We start from the raw sequence: 25,973 nt of genomic DNA, 5'->3' as shown, positions 1-25,973 counted from the left end.
TGTTGTGTTAATTTTTTTAATTAATTAAAAAAAAAAAAAAAAAAGAATGCTGCCCAGACAGCAACTTGATTTCAGCCTTGTGAAATGCTGAGCAGAGGACTTAGCTAAGTTGGGCCCAGAATCCTGAGCTAGAGAAACTGTGAGGTAATAACTGTGTGCTGTTTTAAACCATGAAGTTTGTGATAATTTGTTAAACAGCACAGAAAATTAATACAGGAAAATTTTTCATTATTTATCTTAATTTTGTTTTATAATCATATAACATTTCACATGGTTCCAAAGTCACAAATCTACAAAACAAGGTATATTCAGAAGAGTGGCTTCTATTTCTCTCCTTTCTATTCTCTTCCCATATAGGCTGACATTTATAAAACGTTATGGTTTATCTTTCCATTTAAAAACAATGAAGAAACAAAATAAAGAAAAACATGTTTTCTTATATACATTATAGTTTACTGTACTCACATTTCTCCACCTTGCTCTTTTTTTTTTTAAGACTGCAATGTTCTTTTTTCACTTTTTTCACAATACAGACTTACATTTGACTTTTATATTCCTGAAGGTTCAGCAACTTTATAGATTATTTGAAAAAGAAAAATAAAGCTAAGAAAGAATGATCAGGGATTAAGAGGTCATAATGAGATGCTTCAGGGCTCCATCTGCCACAGAAGCTTTGTACATCCAGCAAGAACTGGCAGAAACATCTTTCTCAAAGTTCCAGGAAATGAGGGCTGTCATAACAGGGCTAGTGGCATATGAAGTAAAAGCCTACTTAAAAGCAGTAGCATCTCATGGACTCTGGCTCTTCCCCATCCCCTCACCACCTTAGTGTGGAGCCAGCACATCCTCCCAGTATAGACCCTGGTTCTGCTCCAGGGGTAGCACAGTAACCCCTGCACACAAACTGGGAGCATGTATGTCTGGCACTATCTGTCTGACAGTGACCTGAGGGACTCACTATCCCAGAACTTGCCCTGCCTGTGGGAGGCAGTTCACTGAGCTCTCTTATAGAATGTTGGACAAGAACAGTCAAGTCTTGCTGCCTGAGACCATGACGAAACTGTTTCCTAGGGAAGAGGGAATTTTCAATATCTATAAATGGGGGAATTTCTAGAGCCACATAGCATGCCTAAAACAAGACACACGTGCAGTAAGGATTAGGGAGGACCCATGCTTTGGCCTGGAGCTATTCTTTGTATGGATAATCCCCAAAGGAGAGCACATGCACACGTCAACCTGCAAAAGACTGAGAATAGGGTTTTCCTTTTCTTTTTAAATGTTTTTAGCTCCTGGCATTCAAAGAAAGCTCTGTCACCATACTGGCTGGTATTAGCTTAAAGAACAGACACCTCAGAATCTAAATTTTAGCAATAAAGTCCTAAAATATAAAAATGTCTAGATTTCAACAAAACGCTACAAAACATACAAAGAAATAGGAAGTGATGGCTCAGGAAAAGAAGAAAATTAAAGCAACGAAAACATAAACGAGAAGGACCAGACCTAGGGGATACCGGACAAAGACTTTTCAAAAATGGCCCTAAATATGTTCAAAGAACTAAAGGAAAACATGGACAGAGAACTAAATGAAATCAAGAAAACAGATAACACAAAGAATATCAATAGAGAGATGGAAATTATGAAAAGGAAGCAAACAGAGCTGAAGACCACAGTAACAGAAATTAAAAATTCCCTTAGAGGAGTTCAACAGCAGATTGGAGTGGGCAAAAGAAAGAATCAGTGAACTTGAAGATATGAACTTGAAATTATCCAGTCTGAGAAGCAGAAAGAAGAAAGAATGAAGAAAAATGAAAAGAACTGGGGAATCTGTGGAATACGTTTAAGAGTACCTAATATAAGTATTGTGGGAGTTCCAGAAGGAGAAGAGAAAGATAAAGGAGCAGAGATAATATTCAAACAAAATTAACTTCCAAATTAATTTTGGAAAACTTCCCAAATTTAACAAAAGACACGAATATACACATCCAAGATGCTCAATGAACTCTGAACAGGATAAACCCAGATACACTCATACTGCAACATATTATGATCAGACTATCAAATGACAAAGTCAGAGAATTCTGAAAGCCACAAGAATGAAGCAAGATTGACCACAAGATTGAGGTTAGGTTGGTATCACAGCAAATTAGATTGTTACAGATTTAGGATGTTAAACTTAAGTCCCAAGTTAACTACAAAAAAATACTGGAGAATATGCAAGCTCACAACAACAGAAATTAGGGTACAGGTTGACAGGGGCAGGGGGCAGAGGGAATGGGGAGTTAATGCATAATAAGTCTAGGGTTTCTGTTTGAGGAGATGGGAAAGTTTTAATAATGGAATGTGGTGAGGGTACCACAATATTGTGAATGTGATTAATTCCATTGAATGGTATGCTTGGGAGTGGTTGAGATGGGAAAGTTTATGTTGTATATATATTTCAACAATTTTAGGAGAAAGCACAACTAAAGAGATAATAACAATTAAATAAAATACATGATCCTGGATGGGATCTAACAAGGGAGGAGAAAAGGCTCAAAGGCTCATTATGGGAACATACTTTGGTTCAGCTAACTGCCATTTTATTATTGTTTTTTCTTATTTATTTATTTATTAATCCATATTTTTTACTCATCTGTTCATACCATAGATAAAAGGAGCACCAGAACAAGGTTTTCACAGGCACACAGTCACTTTGTGAAAGCTATATCATTATACAATCATCTTCAAGAAACATGGCTACTGGAACACAGCTCTACAGTTTCAGGCACTTCCCTCTAGCCTCTCCTTAAAAAAGGGGTTATCTATATCATTCATAAGAATAACCTCCAGGATAACCTCTCAACTGTATTTGAAATCTTTTAGCCACTGACACTTTATTTTATCTCATTTCTCTTTCCCCTTTCAGCTGAGAAGCTACAAAATCTACCATTTAAAATAACAACTAACTCTGAGGACACTGCATAGACATGCCTGATGAGACAGTTCCATTGGTTATGCTCAACAACAGTCATTATTACTCTCAAATCTTTTACTTCACAGATAGGTTTCCTAATTGTCTAACATATAATGAATTATCTGCAAAATTGGTTGGATTTCTTTTTTTTTTTTAACTTTTTAAATTGTATAATATAACATATATTACAAATCAAAGAAAGAAAAAAAGCAACAGTTTTCAAAGTACACTTTAGCAAGTAGTTACAGGACAGATCCCAGAGTTTGTCATGGGCTACCATACCATCATCTCAATTTTTCCTTCTAGCTGCTTCAGAACATTGGAGGCCAGAAGGAATAAATACTTTTCTTATCATCACTATCAACATTCTTCTTTTTTGTGAAAAATAATATATATATATATATATATAAAGCAATAAATTTCAAAGCACATTGCAACAATTAGTTGTAGAACAGATTTTAGAGTTTGGCATGGATTACAATTCCACAATTTTAGGTGTTTACTTCTAACTACTTTAAGATACAGGAGACTAAAAGAAATATTAACATAATGATTCAGCAATCATACTCATTTGTTAAACCCTACCTTCTCTGTATAACTCCACCATCACCTTTGATCTTTCTATCCCACTTTAGGAGTATTTGGGTTATGGGCACTTTAACTTTCTCATGTGGGAAGGGGCTGTCAATAATATGGGGTAGGGAGATGGAACTAGCTGATATTCTGGAGAGATTGGCCCCTCTAGTTTTCAGGACTTACCTGGTCCAGGTGCCCATCTAGAGGTTGTAGGTTTCTGGAAAGTTACCCTAATGCATGGAACCTTTGTAGAATCTTATATATTGCTTTAGGTGTTCTTTAGGATTGGCAAGAACGGTTTTGGTTGGGGGTTTGCAAGTTATGATTGGTAAGAATGTTTAACTGAAGCTTATGTAAGAGTGACCTCCAGAGTAGCCTCTCAACTCTATTTGAACTCTCTTAACCACTGATACCTTATGAGAGTGGTTGGATTTCTACAGTTTAAGAGGTATCCTGTTAACCTAGGGTGTATTCTAGTTGGATAACCAGGATGATTTTTAAAAAGTCTATAAACCACTCTGCATGAATCACAAGTCTCTGAGTTTCCTGTGGTAAATTGATTTGCATTAGTAGCCTAAAAAATACTCTCCCTGAATTCATATCTTATGAATTTGTAGTTCCCTCCCTCTCTGACTCTAGGCTTCACAGTAGGCCTTGTTTTGGCCAATGAGAAAGTAGCAATTATAAGCTGAAGCTTGACAAAGCATGTGCACACTGCCACTTCTTCCCATGAGGTCCAACATGCCATGAGAAGATACCTGAGCTAGTTATGAACAAATAATGCCTCAATTAACAGCCATTTGTGAGTATCTCTTCATACTTCTGTTAGTATCTTTGGGATTCTTAGAAGAGGGATTGCTGGGATTGTGGTGTCAAAAGGTAAATTCATTTGCATTTTGATAGATATTGATACATTCCCTTCCATAGAGATAGCATCATTTTGCATCCCATCATAAATATGAAGTGCCTGTTTTCCAACAGCCTAATAACAGTGAATGTTATCAAACTTGGACTTTTATCAATCTAATAAGTGAGAAGTGCTATCTCAGGGTAGCTTAATTTATTACATTTCTGTTATTATACATGAAAGTATAATCCTTCATTTCTTATGTTCATGGGCCATTTGCTTCATCAACTTTTAAGGCAGTGAGTATTTGATTAGACTCAGTGAGTACTAGCAATCTGAAAAATGATATATTAATAAAACACAGACTTCTTTTCATTGTCACTGGCTACCATGGTGTAGAATGAAAGTATCATTTAAAAGGAGTGATTTTTTTTTCATTTATCAAATCATGGAGGCAAAAAAAAAAAAAGGCAAAATACAAAGAAGAAAAAACTAAACTAATAAACAAAAAAAGAAGAAAAAAACCATACATACAAAAAAGAAAAAACCAACAAATCATGGGGGCAAAGGATCACCCATAATGTACTATGCTTACCCTAAAATCCAAGGCATTTCTCTTTGCTTTAGTCTGTGATGCATTTTCCCCTGCTCTGGAACCATGGACAAGTCATTCAGTATCCCTGCATCAGTTTCTTGAGGTATCAAAATATGATCAAACGCTAAGACTGACTAGCTTGCATGGTGTTTCTTTCGTTCTTTCTTTTGATTTTTTTAAACTTTTTTTATTGTATAATATAGCATATATACAAAGCAAAGAAAGAAAAAAGCAATAGTTTTCAAAGTATACTTCAACAAGTAGTTACAGGACAGATCCCAGAGTTTGTCATGGGCTTCCATACCATCCTCTCAGATCTTTCTTCTAGCTGTTCCAGAATATAGGAGGCTAGAAGGAATAAACATTTCTTTTATCATCACAATACATTTTTTTCTTTTTTTTGTGAGAAATAATACATACATACATACATACATACATACATACATACATATATATATATATAGCAATAAATCTCAAAGCACATCATAACAATTAGTTGTAAAACAGATTTTAGAGTTTGGTGTGGATTACAATTCCACAATTTTAGGTTTTTACTTCTAACTACTTTAAGATACAGGAGACTAAAAGAAATATTAACATAATGATTCAGCGATCATACTCATTTGTTAAACCCTACCTTCTCTGTATAACTCCACCGTCACCTTTGATTTTTCTATCCCACTCTTTAGGGGTATTTGGGTTGTGCCCATTCTAACTTTCTCATGTTGGAAAGGGCTGTCAATAATATGGGGTAGGGAGATGGAACTAGCTGATGTTCTGGAGAGGCTGGGTCTTCTAGGTTTCAGGACTTATCTGTCTCCTGTACTTTGGAGCTCCTTGATTGGGAGCATAAACATTTATGATTATTTCTTTTTGGTGAATTGTTCCTTTTACTGATATATAATGCCCTTTTCTGTCTCTTATGATGTCCTCACATTTAAAGTATCTTTCGTCCAATATTAGTATAGCTGCTCCTGCTTTCTTTTGGTTACAACTTGTGTGGAACATCTTTTTCCATCCTTTCACTTTCAATCTATTTGTATCCTTATGTCTAAGATGAGTGTCTTGCAAACAGCATATAGCTGGATTATCTTTCTGGCAGAACTCCTTTAGTATTTCTTGTAGGGCCTGTCTCTTGTTGACAAATTCTTTCAGGATTTGTTTGTCTGTGAAAATTTTAATCTCTTCCTCAGTTTTGAAGGACAATTTGGCTGGGTACAGAATTCTTGGCTGGAAGTCTTTCTCTTTCAGGATCCTGAATGTATCATACCACTGCCTTCTTGCCTCCATAGTGCCTGCTGAGTAGTCTGAACTCAGTCCTTTGTGGTTTCCCTTGTACGTAGTAGCTTATTTTTCTCTTGCCACTTTCAGGATTTTCTGCTTCTCTTCAACATCTGACAGACTGATTAGTATGTTCTTGGATAAGGCTTATTTGGATTTATTCTATCTGGAGTTCATTAAGCTTCTTTGGCTTGTATATTTACGTCCTTTATAAAGCTTGGGAAGTTTTCCTCCATTATACCCTCAACTAATCTTCCCAGCCCCTTACTATTCTCTTTTACTTCTGGGACACCAATGATTTTTATATTTGTCTGCTTTGTTTTGTCCATCATTTCCCTGAGATCCAATTCAAATCTTTCCATCTTTTTTGCCATTTGCTGTTTTAAGTGTTTGAAATCTGTTGTCCTATCCTCTAGTTTGCTTATTCTTTTTTCTACCTTTTCAAATCTGCTGTTGTGTGTATGTTTTTTATTTGGTCTACAGCATCTTTAATCTCTGTGATATCTGCTATTTTTCTATTTATTCTTTCAAATTCCTCTTTATGCTCTTCTATTGTCTTCTTGATCTCCTTTATGTCATTAGCTATCCATTTATTTAATTTAGTAGAGTTATTTAAATATCTTTGATTAGTTGTCTCAATATCTGTGTGTCCTCTGGTGTTTTCATTTGGTCGTTAGGCTGGGCTTTATCTGTCTGCATCATGATATGTTTAGTGTTCTTCTGTTGTCTTTGCAGCACGTAAATACCTTGATTCATTTACTTTGGAAGTTGATTTCCTTCAGCAGTCTAAAGCCTCCCATTTTCAGGATGGATGTAGAGTAGGATGCAGGGCACAGGACAGGCCACAACAGTGCGGTGACGCATTGCAGCGCAGATATAGCTGCAGGTTGGGGATGTTATTAGTGCCTGTGAGTGTGGGCACCCAGTGGCAGGGGAGGATGTGGTTGTGCGGATGCATGGGTCTGGGGGGTGGTGCTCCAATGTGCACTGGTCTAGGGTACAGGGCCCTTTGTGTACATGCGCAGAGCTAGGGCAGTGGGTGGCATTATGCCTGTGTGGGCTGAGGGGAGGTGTAGACTGGGTATGTAGGTAAGCACCCACAGCCTTTATGTGCTAGCAACTGCCTACAAGGGGCAGGGATTGGAGGTAGGACTCAGGCGGGGTGGAGCAAGACTGCACTTGCACAGAAGAGGTGGGTTGGGCAGGGGCAGGCATGCACACACTTAAAGTGGGGTTGTAGGGCAGGTACGTGCACGAGGGGTTGGCGGGGGGGGGGGGAGGCACTTGGAGCAAGGGGAGGGAGATGGGTGACGGGATTCAGGTGTGTGAGGTCTGGGGTGAGTCGCGAGTCACAGGACTATAGTGGTGAGGGTAGAATGTTTAAGGAACAGGGCATGGCTTACCTCCTAGACCCCGTCTCCCCATCTGTGCACTCCTAAGGACTCCAAACTTCCACATAAGGCTGTTTGCACCAGCTGGACGGTCTCCAGTTCTCTGCTTCTCAGTTCCTCAGCTTTTGAAACGAGGGCCACCCTATGTGGTGCAGAAGACTTTTCCAGGTCATTTACACCCTGGAATCACCATCTCAGTCACCCTCCTGTCACTTCTCTAGCTGTTCCTTGGGCAGGGTTGAACTCAAACTATCCTATTCCGCCATCTTCTCAGAACCCTTGTCCTAACATGGTGGTTTTTAAAGTCAGATGAAATTAAAAATGTGAAAAAAATGTTCTGTATACTAAGAGTACCTTACAAATTAAGCAGTTGTTATTAATTTGAAAGATTCTATCACTGGAAAACACCACAACTGCTATGACAAAACAATAACAACAACAAAAAAGAAACAAAGGCAGAAGAGCACAGTAGGAACTGAACAACAGAATCCATTCACAGTGGCAAAGAAGACACTTTGCTCAAGGAGCCAATTCTAACTTAGAGTTCATGAAACTAACTTCCCTGTTCCTCCTTTAGTTTACATCAAGAATCACAACTATAGTACTTATGGGTATTTTCAAAGATTCTCCAGTGGGGTCAGACCTGGAGGGGCCTGACACGGAAGGCACCAAGAGCAAAGAGGCATGTTTGCAGGAAGCTAGACTGGAGCACAGCAGAAGAGTTGGAAAGAATGTTGGATTAAAAGAAAAAGGCTGTATTAAGTGGCCTCTGGGATCAGCAATCTAAGCTCTCCAATCACAAACCTCACACTTAGCATTTAAATCCCCTTTATAAAGTCCTGGGTTAGCAGCTTCTCAGATTTTGCTAGGACAACTTCAGATGGCAAGTTGCCTCCCAAGGCCTATTCATGTTAAGAAATGCTCCTACATTCCAATGAATTGTTAACAGCTTTCTAGTTCTCTATTCTAGGTAACAAAGAAAAAGTCAAATCCCTTTTCCATATGGCAAGACTTCAAATAATTTTAACAACTTATGATGAATTATAGTTTACCCCCCAACCCACCCCAAAGTCTTCTTCATACTAAAAAGTTTCCAGTTTCCTCACTTTTATAGCCATTCCTCACAGACCACAGTTTAGAGAGGTCTCGCCAGTCTGAAAATCACCCTTCTTTGGGTTCGCTCCAATTTGTCCATGTTATGCATAGTGTAGCACCCAGAAGGGGCCATTGGGAGAGAGATGGGATGTAAAGCAGGAACTTATATCTGAATATATGCGTAAAAAGCAGAGCCCCAGCTCTGTTGTGTCTGCCCTGTGTATTTCCAAAGTTCCCCTACCAATCATATAAACAATGGGGATTGGAGATAACCAATTTTGAGTGATCTGATATAGGAAGAGATAGCAGTAACTCATTAATGAGAACATTTGTGTGCTTAGGCCAGACTCCTTGCAAGCACCTTTTCCTGCTTGGAGGGATGAAGTAGGGGCTGAGTTGTGAGGGTGAGCTCAGTAAGTACGTTTTGCAGGGCTTCTTGAGAGTCATGGAGCCTGCTGAGCCTATAGGCCTTCAGACTCAAAAAGTTTCCCTAACATCGGAATAAAATCAGGCTTGGAGTTACCAAAAGCTGGAAGACTTATACAACTCATTTTGTGGACTTAAAAAACTATACGCTCCTGGAGCCTGCCCATGCCAAAAAGAAAAAAATAAAGACTATATGGTGGTTCCTTGGTGCCTGGGCTGCCAACTGGCCGTGACTATACAATGGCAGCTGGAGCTGGGGGCCACCCAGCCTAATGAAATCACTTTTATGGAGAACAGCCGGACATATATTCCAAACTGCAAAATGTGCAGATCTTGATGACCCAGTGATCCCACTTCTAGGAATTTATCCTGAGATAAATGGACATGGTAGACAAGATGTACATTCATGGATATTCTTTAGTGTTGTTTAAAATGGGGAAAACTGGAAACTATCTTAGAGTTCAAGAGGGGTCTGTCTGTGCTAAAGCTGTTGTATTACTATCATACCACCGAACACCCTACAACCATTGCAAACATTGTACTGATCTGTATTTCCTTAATTGGAAAGACTTCCATAACATGATGCTGGGTGAAGAAAGAATGTCAATACGCACAGTATTAAGTTAGGAAATTGTATAAATATTGCATGAATAGAGATATCCAGAAGGATGGTAACCAAATGTTAAGACTAGTGTCTCAGAGGCTAGGATTTTAGATAATGTTTATTTTTCTTTTTCAATTATATAGTTATTAAATTACAAGGTGATACAGACTTGTTACAAGAAATTCAAATTGTAAAGTGTATGAAATAAAAAAGGAAACGCTCTTTTCCCATCAGTCCCATGTCTTGGATGTAACCACTGTTAACATTTGATATGCATTCTTCAAGACTTTCTTCCAAGAATATATAATTAAATTTATACTTTCCTTCTTTTTTAAAACAAAGTAAAAATGTAACCACACTCTACCCAAATGTTCTGTGACTTGCTTTTTTCACGTTTTAAATATTGCTTGGATATTTTTTTAACTCCATTTTTTTAATTGGAAAAACAATATGGTTATGTTTATTTGGGCGAATAAAAGTGCACAAGACAGGATAGGACACAATGCATGTATGATCTGAGCAGCTCAGTGAAGAGAGGAAAATGATGAAGACTTCTCATATTTAGGTTGCCATGTTGGTCAATACCCCGATGTGCCCTGCCAGCCCAGGAGGTTAATAGTGTCCCATTCTCTCTAAATCTTCACACTCAAAGAGGGCCTCCGAGAGCAAGGCCCAAGGCTCAGGAAAGCCCAAACACTGGACTACAAGCCTGTCCTAGAGATGCCTCCTCTACCCCAGTGTGGTGCCCAGGTATGCAGCTTCCACTGGTCCAAGCAAGACAAGGCAGAGGAAAGCCACCCCATTGGCTGCTACCTGCCAGCAAAACAACCACCCTCACCCTGGGCTTGCTGCAATCCCTCTTAAAAAGCACCTGAGTTCCTATCTCCTTTTCTCTTCTGGTGCTAGTTTCAACTGTCATTATTTCTGGAGAAGGGGCTCTATGAGGGGCTGCTGAAACCTAATCAGAATTCTTGAGGGAGGAGCAGACTTGTTTCCTGGCCCAAGTCCTGGAGAGGAACCAAACAGCAAGCCTGTCACCACATCTGCCCTGCAAGGCAAGAAGACAGACCCATGTGCAGGGGAATCAGAAGAGAACTGTGTCTGGCTCTGGGGAACCATTCATTTCCAACTGAGAGAGCTATTAAGAAACTAAGCAGGGAAACTCCCCCAACTCACAGATTACTGCATCTTACTCAAAGCCTGTTCCAGTAAACATATTCTTATCACTACCAGAGGGCACACCCTGAGGTGGTGGCTTGTCCTCACCGACACTAGGGCCCAGTGGTATTGGTCTGGGGTGGCTGCGCAGGGCTCACTGTGTCTGTCCTCTAGGAAGTTTTCTTTAAATTTCAGTCATGCATCATGCTAGGTGAAATAATCCAGACACCAAAGGACAGATATTGTACAATTTCACTTACTTGAAGTATCCAGAATAGGCAAATTCAGAGAGCCAAAGTCGATTAGAGATTATCAGGGGCTGGTGGAGAGGGGGCAGTGGACAGTTAAATCTTTTTGTGTACAGAGTTTCTGTTTGGGGTGATGAAAAAGTTCTGGAAATAGTGGTGATAGGTGCACAACATTATAAATGTACATAATACCACTGAACTGTACACTTAAAATTGGCTAAAATGTTAAATTTTAGGTTATTTATATTTTACCACAATGAAAACAATTTTTTAAAAGTCTTGCAATGGTCTTCATTGTTGGTTTTGATTTGCATTTCCCCAATGACTAACGATATTGTATATCTTTTCATGATCAATGACCCATTTTGAATTAATTTTTGTATATGGTGTGAGGTGGGGGCTATGCAATAAAATTTTAAAATAATATTGCTTCCATTTATTGCACCATGCACTGCACTGCAAGCTTTAGATATATTATAAAGAGGATATTACTATTGCCCTGTTTTACATATTTAGTAACCAAGTCTTGGAGATGTTTAGTTTTGACCCCAGATCCCAAAGGTCTCACATGTCTTAACCAAAATTTGAACCCAGGTAACCTGCCTTTTGGATTCTTGTTCTCATCTCTACAATATTCTCCAGTCCTCTTTTCTGAACATTCTATCATGAGCGAATTTGAGGTTACCAAAGGGCTTTGCCTTTTGCAGAGATGCTGGGTCTCCCATCTTAACTCTTCAGCTGCTCTGCTCTGCCAAGCCTGTGGCTCTCACCACCCCCTGCAGGAAATATCCTTCAAATGAAGGTTCTAGAGACAAAGGGGCCACATCCTCCTGAAAAAGCCAGCCAATTAAGACTCCACAGGGGGCCAAAGATGAACTAGACTGAGAGGGAACTCTCTGAGCTTAAAACCTGTATCTAATCACCCCTTTCTACTAAGAAGCTCAAAGTATTACATGCAGTTCTCCAAGTAAGATACAGACCCACAGAAGCTAAAGGAATTTGCCTCAAATCACATAGCAGCTCAGCAAGAGATATATTCACCCCCTCTCTCAACAAACCTTCTGGGTATTGTAATCCCTCCATCATGGCTGGGGCACAGGATCCAGCTAAAAGGCAGTTCATTTCACAGGGCCCAGAGAGATTTAAAGATGACCACCTTCACTTGGGCCATTATTCAGAAGGAGAAAATACTCTCTAAGTTAGGAGTCAGCAAACTTTTGCTGTAATGGACCAGATATTAAATATCTAGGCTTTGAGGGCTATAGATAGAGTCTCTGTCTCAACCACTCAACTCTGCCGTTGAACACGAGAGAAGCCATAGACGATATGTAAACGAATGGGTGTGGCTGTGTTCAGTTAAATGTATTTACAATTAAGCATGAAAAGAGTCCACAGTATAATATATGCTGTGTGGAATAAATAATATTAAAGTAAGTGCTTATAAGGAATTAAAAAACAAACATGTATTTGCAAAGAGGCAATCATCAAGATTTGGCCTGTAGTTTGATAACCCCTGCTCTTAGGGTTTAAGTTCTCCCTAAAAATACTCATTTTGGGTAGACCTTCCATATTTAGATACTGGCTAGATTGCAATTTAGATGCAAACCACTTAAATTTATAGGGCACAAGCTCATTTCTGAGGGATTAATCTGTTTTTCTTCAGTGAAAAGGAACACAATTCATCTTTCAAATATTAGTCTAAAATCTTGGAAAAGTACAGAGAAACCAGGGATTGTTCTGCCTTATAGCTGGTCAGTATTACTAACAGATGAAAAGGAAAATATTTTACAGACCCATAGCAATCAGAAAAGAGAATAAATCAGGCTGAGGGAAAGAAAATGTCAGGAAAATAAAAAAGTATGAAGAAGAAAAATGATATTAATATAACCAGGCACTTCCATTTGGCTTCAGTTAGCTAACTGGGGCAATGGGCTACTCATCCAAACCAGGAAATGAAAGAACTCGACAGCTCTCATTGGTAATGATGGAGCATCTCCTTTCAAAAAAATCACGTGAGGCCAAGAAATGAAGATCAAGCACACTTGGGACATCTAGAGAAAAGAAAGCCAGATAAGCTGCTAATGATGAGAAGCTGAACTGTAGCCTAACAAAGCCTCACCTGGGGATGTGGGCTGAGCTCCTCACTCAATCTTGCTGATTTCCTTCAATCACCTGCAAAGCAGGCAAGAGGAGAGACGCCCTAAGGACGCATCACAGAACCTGCTGTTGAGCACAGGTAGGCTGAGGTTGCTAACATTCTGAAGAGCAGAGAAGCCCCTTCCCAGGCTGGAGAGCCTCAGGTGATAGCAGGTTGGAGAGAGGATTATACTGATCTCAAGTTCCCAAGGATTAGATTGGCAGAGTTGAGTGAACGCCATGACTCTGTGTCAGCTGTGCTCCAGCTGCTGCAGCAACCCCAGCCCATGCTTGGGGAAGAGTCCTCTCAAAATACAGGCAGAAAGCCTCAAACACTTCAAATCCAAGCATGTCTTACTTTTTTTTTTTTTTAAGATGGCTTTTCATGCCCAAAATTGGTCATTTTACTTTCATCTTCAAAATGCTTTTGTAGCTTTCCATTCCCTTAGAACCAAATCCAGACTCTTCAACACGATTTGTCTGCAAGGCCTGCACGTTCCAACCTTGGCCTAAGCCTCCAGCTCTTCAGAGCCTTCCCCTCTTCCTCACTTCCCTCCAGCCACACGAGCCATCTTTCATATTGTGTAAACTCTTTCCCTCCTCGGGGCCTGCACATGCTGCTCCCGTCTGCCAAAAGTTCAAGCCTGTCATTTCTGGCTCTTGAATTAAAATGGGTCCACCATCTTGTTCTTTTGGAGCACTCTGATATTTTCTGTTTTTTCAGTGTCTGTCTTCACTACTTAAGGGCAGGGACCCTGTCTGTTTGTTCAGTACAGGCTTCCCCAGCATCTAACAGTCCCTGGCATGCAGGAGACACAATAAATAAATGAAACTAATAAAAAAGAGTTCCTTTTCCTCAAATCCTCTTGTCATTTAAAACAGCATGCAAACTAATACTGGTTAGATCCTCCCTGAAGGCTCCCTCTGGCCACTTACCAACTGTATGAACACTGCCAGGCCGGTCACCTCTCAGAGCCTATTTCTATTTCTATAGAATGGCCATATCACAATGATCCTCACCAGGCTGGCTGCTACAGAGGTTAAATAGGAGAATGTAACTGCCTAGGATAGCTTGTTACGCAATAGCTACTGTTGTATCTATTTATTTTTAGCTACGAAAAGCAAGTAAAAATGGCCTCAATGGGAAAAGACTCAGCCACATGTAATTGTACTATTAGGAAGGGTAAGAGATGGCAAAACTCAAGAAATCTCCACAAGTCATTGAGATTCCACATATAAAACCTGATCTGCTGTTAAAATATGGAAAAATCTTTCTGAATTCAGGAGGTAGGCTGTTTCCCTCACGTTCAATTTCAGAGACAGGAAGCAAGATGGATGGGTTCCTGTGTGAAATCTAAACTGTACAAAACGCTGTAAAAGGGCTTGCTGATACTTCCTAATCCTCACTGTATGCCATTTAACATGCACTCCCTGTTTTTTTTTCAGGCCAAGTAACCTGGAAAGGTGACCAGTTCTCAAGGTCTCAACAGAATTACTTCGTAGCTATAAAAATAATTCTATGTAACAATCACTATATTGTTTTTTTGAAAACAATTATAACATTTACTGGATTGTCACAACTGTATTATTAAATTACATCCATCTAACTCCTTTACACTTAAAAAGATCCTTTAGTAATGGCTATGAGCATGTAAAATGTATATTTCCCTTGAAATCCCACTTCTAGGGCATTATCCCACAGAAATATTTAGGCAAAGACATACAAATAAAAGGATGCTCACTCACTAAAGTAGGTATGTGGTAGGAAAAGAAGTGGAAATACCCAAGTGCCCAACAACAGGAGCCTGGTTAAATAAGATGCAGTTTATCTAGATAATGGAAAAGTATACAATTAAAAAACCAAACATACTAGCATGAAAAGATTTCCAAAAGATATTAAGTTAAAAAACAATATGAAAAGCATGGTCTATTTTTATAAAACAAGAATAAGTCTATACAGATATATGGATTGAAAATGAAACCTGGAAATAGGAACACCAAAGTTTCTCAGTGGGGAATAAATTATGAAGGATTTCCATTTCCTGTCATATATTTCTGTCATATTTGTTTTTATAATGACCAAGCATCTAAACAGGGAAAAGAAGATGTAAATAAATAAATAAATCTCCATTGGCATTAGTCATCAATACCACCAACTTCAACTAGCCACAAGCTCTGACAACTCAGAAGAGGTCCCTGCTCACATGGAGATGGCCAGTCTCCCTGCTTGGGCCTGAATCACAAATCCAGCCAACTCAGCACATGTCTTGAGATTGTCATTAAACAGCAGCAAATGAAGGCACTTGAATTTCCAGTGTCAGTTACATGGCTGGGGGTAGGGTGGCATGGTTCTCCTAAAAACACAGATGAAGCTGCCTTGGAATTTGTGGTTAAGGCGTACCAATGGCAAAGCTGAGAGCAGACAGTCTCTCCAGCAGAATTCTAAAGTAAGCTCAGAAATCAAGCCCTGCTGAGTTGAGGAATGATTTACTTCTGATGAATCCCAGAGGTTAGGGGGTGGGGGGCAATCTGAGTAAAAAGAATAAACTGATCAAAAAATTAAAAGGGGATGGAGACGTAGGTAACTTCTGTATTTTTTTGGAAATTGGCTGTGAAGTAGGAACAAAAGAAGTTGCAAGAGTGAAGTTACCGATACAAAAGATTCATGCTAGAGGCTGGGTTTGATACTAAATCTTCAGAACAGTGGGTAAAACAAAGACAGCAGCCCTGTCCTCATGAATTGAGCATTCTCTTCTCACATGATACTTTTTACTGGGCCAATGTCTCAATCAATAAATATACAAGGTATGGTCCCAGGTGAGCCTAGGGCTTTAGGGAACAAGCATCAGACACTGTTTTGCCCCACCTAATAGCCATTTTCCTCCTTACTAACAGAATCCCAAGACTGACATATGGACACTGGAAGAAAAAAGCTTTCTGCCTGCTGGGAACATAAACTGGATAGAACTTGAAATTTGGAATGGTGGTGCTCATCTTTCCTGGTGCATGGGGAGAGCCAGTCTCTCCCCATGCAACAGGAGCATATAAATCAAGACATTCCTGGAACCCTGGACATCCTAGTTACCTAAGCCAATAAAGTCTAATACAATTGAAGGTAGTTTGAGTTGGGGTTTCTGTCATTTTTTGCAACTAGAAGAGTCTCAACTAAAATAAACACTAACCCATACCTCACCCCACCCTTGAAGCCTTCACCTTTTCTGGATATTCTTCTCCGACCTCTCATTTCCACTCCCTTTTCTCTACAGTTCACCTTCCCACCTCTGAGCAAACCTACCAAAGAGTAATCGCCCTCCAGCAGGTAGGGGATTCAATGTGATCTCTCTTGGATCATTCTTGACAGAACACTTAGAGGCAGTATCATGCAGTCCTGAGCCACCCCCCACTTTCTTCCCCATGAGAGTCTCATTTTCCTCTTTCCAGTACCCTGATGCTATTTCCAAGCCCTCATGGCAAAATTATGGATGCTATTTAAATCTGGAAAAGCAGGTCTAGGAATTCCACTTACTTGATTGTACTGGCCTGCATGTTCTCACATGAAAATGGGTAGGTGGAGGGCTCCACATAAAGTCACTGGGTATAAGTTGGAAAGCACAAGTGAGGCAAGGCCATCAAACAGAATTACAATGCCATTTACACATGTATGGTCTATCAATGTGCACATCAAACAATAAAATATATGTTCTGGGTATGTATAAGTGTAACCCTTGTAGCGTGTAACTCCTCATGGGATAGTATGATAGTGACACATCACAGAGTGTTCCTCTAAGGCATCAGTTGAGTGAACCTTGCTCTGAAGAAACCTGAAAGGCTTAAACCTAATCTTACAAAACAAAATAAATGGAAGTTATTCACACTATAAAAAATGTTTCCACTTTATTAAACGATTCACAAGGTCCAGCTAAACTGCATGTTGTCCTATTGAATTTAGAATGGGATTGGATTTTCATAAGACTTTACAGGGATTGTCAAATGCATAAATCAAAGAGCCATATTTGAAATGAATCTTTTTTTTTTGGTTGTATAATGTTATGTACAAAACAATGTAATTTTATTTGCATTACTGTATTAGTTTGCTAAAGCTGTCAGAATACCATATCCCTGAAATGGATCAGCTTTTGTAAAGGGGATTTATTAAGTTACAAGTTTATAGTTCTAAGGTCATAAAAATATCCAAACTAAGTCATCCAGAGAAAGATACCTTGATTTCGAAGCAAGAGGTGGATCGCATCCAGGTTTCCTCTGTCACATGGAAGGCATGTGTGTGCCGGTCCATTCTTAGCTTCCCTGGAGTGAAACTCTGGGTTTGGCTTGCTTAGTATCTCATGGGAAGACATATGGCAACATCTACTGGACTTCTCTCCTGTCTTCTGGTTTCAAACGATTCTTGCAGATCTTGTGAGTCCTTCTGGCGTTTTCCTGGGCATCTCCAAATATCTTCATCTAAGCTTTCTCCTAAATATGTTGGCTCTTTTAAGGACCCTGGTAAACCAATCAAGACCCACTTGAATGGGCAGTCACGTCTCTACCTAGTCAAAAGGTTACACCCACAATTTGTGTGCCACATCTCCATGGAAGTAATCTAATCAAAAGGTCCCACCATACCATATCATATCAGGATTAGAGTAACAAGCCTTTCTAGGGGTATATAACAGTTTCTAACCAACACATTTCACCCTCTAGACCCCAAAAAGACATGTTCTTTCCATATACAAAATGCATTCAATTCAGACAATGATGGTGATTAAATGTACAAAAATAAAAATGTTTTGGCATAAGGGAGAACAAATGAATGCAACATTGCATGGGGTTGAAGATGGATAGTATACAGGAAAAGGTACAATCAATGCAAGCTGGGTCCATAGTCAATAGCAACACTGTAATATGCTTCCATTGAATGTAACAAAGGCATTATGCCAAAACTAGATGCCAACAAGCAGGGGGCATGGGGAAGGGGTATGGATTCTATGTGGAAGAAAAGGAAATGTCTTCATATAGATCATGGTGGTGAAGGCATGTCTATTTACTTAGGTTGGACAGTATGATATGCAAATAAAATTGTTTAAAGATGAACAGAGAGAAACAAGTACTAGAGAAAATGTGGAGAAAGAAATGTACCTATTTACTGTTAGCAGGGAAGCTGAGAGGTGCGGTCCCTCTGGGGGGCAACGTGGTAGTTCCATAGGAGGCTAGGGGTGGGGTTGCCATATGATCTTGCAACCTCGTTGCTACGTATATACCGGGAGGAACTGAGAGCACAGACTGGAATGGACATTTGCCCACTGGTGTTTATAGCAGCAGTGCTCATGATTCACAATGGAAGTGGAAGGGTATGATGACTAAGGAATTGAAGGGGAAATTGTGGGATTTACATACAACAGACTACTGAGCAGCTGCAAGAAGGAATGAAGTTGTGAGGTATGCAACTAGGTGAATGAACCTTAAGGACAGTGTGCTGAATAAAATGTCAGAAGCAAAAAGGCAAATATTATCATGCCTCACTCACATAGATTAACTTTAGTATACAAACTCAGAGAATTGAAGTCGAGAGCATGGGTTATCTTGTTGGGGCCTATTGTAAAGGTTCCTAGAGTGTAAGCTCTTAGAGCAATCATATATATTTAGGTGTAACTGACTAAATTCTGAGATACTGGGCTATTTCTATATATCCTGAAACTTTGGGTGTTTATGTGACAACTGAGACTCAGAGTTAGAGCACTGAAGCTATGAAAATCAGCATTACCCAATTCAGCAACTGTCAAAAAAGCTGAAAAAGTGATCAGATTTTAACTAGAGACATAAATTAAGCTGATCTGGATAGGACTAAGGTATATCAGAATACAGGGTAAATTATGATATGGCTCTTATTTTCAAACTTCAAACTCTACACAAGACCAAAGGGAGAGATATTTCTTTGGTGCAAAATTTATATTTTGGGTAGCACATTATCTAATTTAACTTGTATGGTCAGTTTATTTGAACACCATAATTACATGGAATCTTGAATAGGGTGTGAGATCTTGTTGGTTTGTCCAGGTTAGTGTGATGCCCCAATATATCCCAGAGTAATGTGGGCAGAGAACAAAAAAGTATTTGCAAAGTCTCCTTGGTGGACTTGGGAGAAAGGAAGAAATACATTCAACTTCCCCATCTGGGGAATTCCTGATATTCTTGCAAGCAGTGGGGACAATCAATTTAATAGGCTGAGCCCTCAATCTTGGGGCTGGCTCCTATGAAGCTTATTCCTGCAAAGGAGAAGCTAAGCCAAACGATAACTATGCCTAAGAGTCACCCCCATTGTCGTTCAGATGTGGCTTCTCTCTCTAAGCCAACTCAGCAGGTGAACTCACTTCCCTCACCCTACATGGGACATGACTCCCAGGAGTATAAATATCCTTGTCCCAGGGATGAGCTGCAACCTGGCATCATGGGACTGAGAAAGCCTTCTTGACCAAAAGGGGGAAGAGAGAAATGAGAGAAGTGGCTGAGAGATTTCAGAGTTGAGAGGTTATCCTCTCAATTTCAGTAACAATAAAAATATAATACAAAGACAGAAACAGTACAAAATCTCATCAAAGTCAGTTACAGGCATGGTCTGTTCTAAGGCAAAAATTCTCTTCTGGCTGTGGCCTGTGAAATTCAGAACAAGTTACCTGCTTCCAACATACAAAAGAGGAACAGTCATCGGATAAACATTCCCATTGCCATAGGGGGAAGTTGGAAGGAAAACAGGTCAAAAGTCAAAGAATTTCAGAAATCTGCAGGGCATACTTCATTGGATTTCCAAGTCTGAGAGTTATTTATAGAATAATGTTTCATCCTCCTTGGAGCTTCAGAGAACAGCAATCCCATCTACTCTATGGGCTTGTGCAGTGGCCCTGTTCTCTTTAGATGCTGGAGTGAGGGTTGTAAATTTGGGGAACTTTGAGGAGACCACCTTTTCATCAGCTCCAGCCTCTCCGAGTATTGGGGCAGCACATGGACTTTCTTCCATCTCTGAGGCACACGCTCAACCCCTCCAGAACAATGCGGCAGCAGCCAGGCTCCCCACAACCCCCAGTTCATGTGCTCTACCCTCTCTGAGGCCTGGGGCACCAAAACTCTTCCTGAACATCGAGGCAGAAGGCCCACCCTGTGTTTCTGGGGCAAATTCCCCCTCTCCACACACGTGTGGATCCACTCTCCTGGCCTGAGATTTCTTGGCTCCAGACTTTAGCATTCATGGCTCTGCCTCAGAAGTAATTTTTCCTTCAGTCTGTCCCTTTTACTTCAGACTAGCAGGCATTCCATTTGTACAGATCTCACAAAAAAATATGTTGATTTTCCATGTATCACATAAGGATCCTAAAGCCATCAGAAAATAGGACTTTCCACAAATCCTTTCTAGATAACTGCATTTCCAATCCTGCCCTTTTCTAAAATGGCTAATTGGTTCCATGTTTGGTTAAATACTCATGAGACACTATTCTCTGGGGGGTTACTTTCTGAAAGCCCAGAATTTTCCAGACCATTAATTTCTGGTTTCTCTGTACCCAAGAGTTCAGTTCTCTGCTTATCCCTTTCCTGTTGCATTTTACTATAAGCTACAAGGAGAAGCCAGGTTGCATTGTCCACATTTACTTTGGACATCTCTTCAGCTCAGTATCCTACCTTGTCACTTTTTAATTCTGCCTTCCATTCAATACCAGTACTCAATTTTGCCAAATTTTCTGCCACTTTAAAAACAAGGGTTGCCCTTCTTCCTGTTTGCAGTGACACTTATCATTTCTGTCTAAGGCCTCACTGGAAGTATCTTTAGAGTCCAAATTTCTAACAGCCTCTTCAAAACAATTTAGGCCTTCTCTATCAAGCATATGACAATTCTTCCAGAACCTTCCCCTTATCCATTTAAAAAGCCATTCCAACATATGTGGAATTTGCAAATTGCAGCACCCCAATTCTCTGGTATCAAAATCTGTTTTGGTTCACTAAAGCTGTCAGAATGCAATATACCGGAAATGGATTGGCTTTTAGAAAGGGGGTTTATTAAGTTACAAGTTTACAGTTCTAGGGTCAAAAAAATATCCAAACTAAGGCATCCAGAGAAAAATACCTTGATTCCAAAGAAAGGGCTGGATGGAGTCTGGGTTTCCTCTGTCACATGGAAGGGACATTGCTGGTGTCTGTTGGTCCATTCTTAGTTTCTCTGGGGCAAAACTCCAGGTTATGGTTTTCTTAGCGTCTCATGAGAAGACGCTAAGCAATGTCTTCTGGGATCCTCTCCTGGCCTCTGGTTTCAAATGGCTCTTACATATCATATGGGTCCTTCTGGCATTTTCCTGGGCATCTCCAAATGTCTGTGTCTAAGCTTTCTCCTAAATGCTTCCCTGTGTTGGTTCTTTTTGAGGACTCCAGCAAACTGATCCTAAATGGGCAGAGTCACATCTCCAACTAGTCAAAAGGTCACATGCACAATTGGGTATGACACATCTCCATGGAAGTAATCTAATCAAAAGGTCCCAGTCTATAATATTGAGTCAGGATTAGAAGAAGAAAGCCTTTCTGGGGTACATAACAGTTTCAAACAAGCACAATCACTATTACTGATTTTCTGTGTGGGAGCAAGAGAATGGTACCAAATATCATCACATCAACTGAGGCAGACCTCTTATTCAGGGACAAAGCACTTCTTTTGTTTGTTTTCTTTTTTTTATTAGAGCAGTTACAGGTTTACAGAAAAATCATGCAGAAAATACAGCGTTCCTTTATCCACCCCATTCTCTCTCCCTTTTCCCTATGATTAACATTTTGCTTAGTGCAGTTCCTTTGTACAATTGATAAAATAATTTTATTAGAATCACATTATTACATTATTAACTATTCTCCATAGTTTACATTAGGATTCACTCTTTGTGTTGTACAGTTCTATGGGTCTAACAGTTTTTTGTTATTCTAATAAGACATATACAATCTAATGTATATTTTAATCACCTTCAAATATGCAATTCAATGGTGTATACTACATTCACAATGGTTTTTTTCTTTTTTTTATTGAGAAATCTTCACACACATATATTCTATACATGGTATACAATCAGTGGCTCATAATATCATCACATAGTTATGTGTTCATCACCATGATCTTTTTTCGAACATTTGCATCACTCCAGCAAAAGAAATAAAAAGGAAAAAACTCCTACATACCATACATCTTACCCCTTCCTCTCATTAACCACTAGTATTTCAATCTATTCAATTTATTTTAACCTTTGTTTGCCCTATTATTTGTTTATTTTTAATCCATATTTTTACTTATTTGTCCATTCACTACATAAAAAGAGCACCAGACACAAGTTTTTCACAATCACACAGTCACATTGTAAAAGCTGTATCATTATACAATCATTTTCAAGAAATAAGGCTACTGGAACACAACCGTATAGTTTCAGGTACTTCCCTCTAGCCACTCCAATACACTATAAACTAAAAAGGGATATCTATATAATGCATAAGAATACCTCCCAGGATAACCTCTCAACTGAAATCTCTTAGCCACTGACACTTTATTTTGTCTCATTTCTCTCTTCCCCCTTTTGGTCAAGAAGGCTTTCCTTTCCTCTTGATGCCAGGTCCTGGCTTATCCTTGGATTTCTGTCCCACGTTGCCAGAAAGATTTACACCCTTGGGAGTCATATCCCATGCAGGAGGGATGGCAGTCAGTTCCCCTGTCAAGTTTGCTTAGAGAGAGAGGCCACATCTGAGCAACAAAAGAGGTTCTCTAGGGGTGACTCTCAGGCCTAATTTTTTTTTTTTTCACATGGGCACGCTCTGGAAGTCAAACCCAGGTCTCCGGCATGGCAGGCGAGAATTCTGCCACTGTGTCTTAGGCCTAATTTTAAGTAGGTTTAGCTTTGTAGGAATAAGCTTCATAGGGGCAAACCCGAAGATCGAGGGCTTGGCCTATTGATTTGGTTGTCCCACTACTTGTGAGAATATCAGAAATTCTCCAAATGGGGAAGCTGAATATTTCCTCCAAACAAGGCATTTCTTAACAGAGTTTGCTGGTTGTTTTTTTTTTTTATTTTTATTAATAAAACCAATCAACATACAATATGAACATTCTTTTTTTATCACATATTTGTATATTCATCATCATGATTATTTCTTAGAACATGTGCATCAATTGAGTTTGCTATGTAATGGGGTCTTCACTGTCACTCAAGAAAAGATCAAGGTAGTCACCTTCTCAATCTACCCACAGAAATAATAATAATAGCAAGTAACACTTATATAGCAGTGACAATGTATCAGGCAATGTTCTAAGTGCTGTACAGGCCTAATCTCATTTCATCCTCTCAGTAACCCCATGCATAGTTGCTTTTATTATCCCTAGTTTATAGATGAACAAATAGATGTACAGAGCAACAACTGGCAATGCTGAGACACAAATGCAGGCATCTGGGTCCAGGGGCCATGCTCTTAGCTACTATACTATGAGGCCCCCTTGATCTGGCAGTCATGTGCAGGATGGAGGATGGTACAGGGGAGAGGAGTCGAAATGGGGACCCTACTTAGCATATTTATTACTAATGTTCAAGCACATGGTTCTGAGGACATGTACTGTTCAGCAGAATAGGAACAAAAATAAAAGGACAACGTTGTTAAAAATCAGGATAGGAGCTGCATGGTGGTTCAGTGGTAGAATTTTCACCTTCCATGTGGGAGACCTGGGTTCATTTCCTGGACCATGCACCCCTGCTCCCAGTCCAAAAAAAATTAATAAATCAGGATAGGGTAAGGGTACTGACTATCAGGAGGTACCAGGGAGGCTTCTAGGGAACTTAGTCTGTTTCTTGATTTGGGTTCTGGTTACATGGGTGTGCTCAATTTGTGTAAACCCAAGCCATACAGTCATATGTGTACTTTTTATATGCATCTGTACATGAATAAAAAGAAAAAATGAAAAGATGAACTTACAAAGATTTTGATCATTATAAATGGCTTTTGCCCTTCCGTATTTTCCAAATGTTATGTAATGTCATTATTTGAACATTAGTAGTCTAACACTAGGTAAAGCATCATGGAGCCCTGAAGCCATTTAAAACAGTAGTAATTATCCATGTGGATGATTCTCAAATTTCATTGTCCAGCCTGAGATAGCCAGCAGACCAGACATCATGGCAACACAGCATCATGGTTAAGAGTGTGGTGCTGACAACCCAATTACGAAATGGGAAAAAGACTTGAACAGACACCTACCAGAAGAAGAAATACGGATGGCCAAGAGGCACATGAAGAGATGCTCAATGTCCCTGGCCATTAGAGAAATGCAAATCAAAACCACAATGAGATATCATCTCACACCCACCAGAATGGCCATTATCAACAAAACAGAAAATGACAAGTGCTGGAGAGGATGCGGAGAAAGAGGCACACTTATCCACTGTTGGTGGGAATGTCAAAGGGTGCAACCACTGTGGAAGGCAGTTTGGCGGTTCCTCAAAAAGCTGAATATAGAATTGCCATACGACCCAGCAATACCATTGCTAGGTATCTACTCAAAGGACTTAAGGGCAAAGACACAAACGGACATTTGCACACCAATGTTTATAGCAGCGTTATTTACAATTGCAAAGAGATGGAAACAGCCAAAATCTCCATCAACAGAAGAGTGGCTAAACAAACTGTGGTATATACATACGATGGAATATTATGCAGCTTTAAGACAAGATAAACTTATGAACCATGTAATAACATGGATGGACCTAGAGAATATTATGCTGAGTGAATCCAGCCAAAAACTAAAGGACAAATACTGTATGGTCCCACTGATGTGAACGGACATTCGAGAATAAACTTGAAATATGTCATTGGTAACAGAGTTCAGCAGGAGTTAGAAACAGGGTAAGACAATGGGTAATTGAAGCTGAAGGGATACAGACTGTGCAACAGAACTAGATACAAAAACTCAAAAATGGACAGCACAATAATACCTAATTGTAAAGTAATCATGTTAAAACACTGAATGAAGCTGCATCTGAGCTATAGGGGTTTTTTTGTTTTTGTTTGCTTGTTGGTTTGTTTGTTGTTGTTGTTTTTTACTATTATTACTACTTTTATTTCTTTTCTTTATATTAACATTTTATATCTTTTTCTGTTGTGTTGCTAGTTCCTCTAAACCGATGCAAATGTACTAAGAAACAATGATGATGCATCTATGTGATGATGTTAAGAATTACTGAGTGCATATGTAGAACGGTATGATTTCTAAATGTTGTGTTAATTTCTTTTTTTTTTTCTTTCCGTTAATAAAAAAAAATTAAAAAAATTAAAAAAAAAAAAAAAGAGTGTGGTGCTGAGTTACAAAGCCTAGGTTCAAATCCTACCTTTGTACCTACTAGATGGGTAATCTTGGACATGCTACTCAGCCTCTCTGTGATGTCTTGCTTTTTACAGTTGTAAAGGTGGTGTAACAACAGAGCCTAATTCAGAGGGCTTTTCTGCAGATAAAATGAACAATTATAGAATAATAGCTGACAAATTGGAACACACTCACTAAATAGCTCTTACATTTGTCACTATTTAGGCCCACAGCCATAGTTTTCCATCTTAAATCAAACCATATCCTTCTCTTAATCATTTTCCCATTATTTAAATAATTTACCA

At 39.3% G+C, this 25,973-nt stretch overlaps 1 protein-coding gene and 1 long non-coding RNA gene across 4 annotated transcripts in view; both read right to left on the bottom strand.

Moving 5' to 3' along the window:
- SUFU (SUFU negative regulator of hedgehog signaling) overlaps window positions 1–25,973 on the bottom strand; it is a 165,134-nt gene that overhangs the window by 94,266 nt on the left and 44,895 nt on the right. The window lies entirely within an intron of this gene.
- LOC143654219 (uncharacterized) lies at window positions 61–24,745 on the bottom strand. The gene is made up of 3 exons (XR_013161710.1): window positions 13,294–24,745; window positions 7,656–7,785; window positions 61–5,319 (listed from the first exon to the last, which is right to left on the bottom strand). It is a non-coding gene; the product is annotated as an uncharacterized LOC143654219 (long non-coding RNA).

The sequence above is a fragment of the Tamandua tetradactyla genome, chromosome 13 (genome assembly GCF_023851605.1).
Source record: "Tamandua tetradactyla isolate mTamTet1 chromosome 13, mTamTet1.pri, whole genome shotgun sequence".
NCBI lineage: Eukaryota > Metazoa > Chordata > Mammalia > Pilosa > Myrmecophagidae > Tamandua > Tamandua tetradactyla.
Note: the sequence above shows the minus strand (reverse complement) of the source record. Positions and strands in the feature narration are given on the sequence as shown.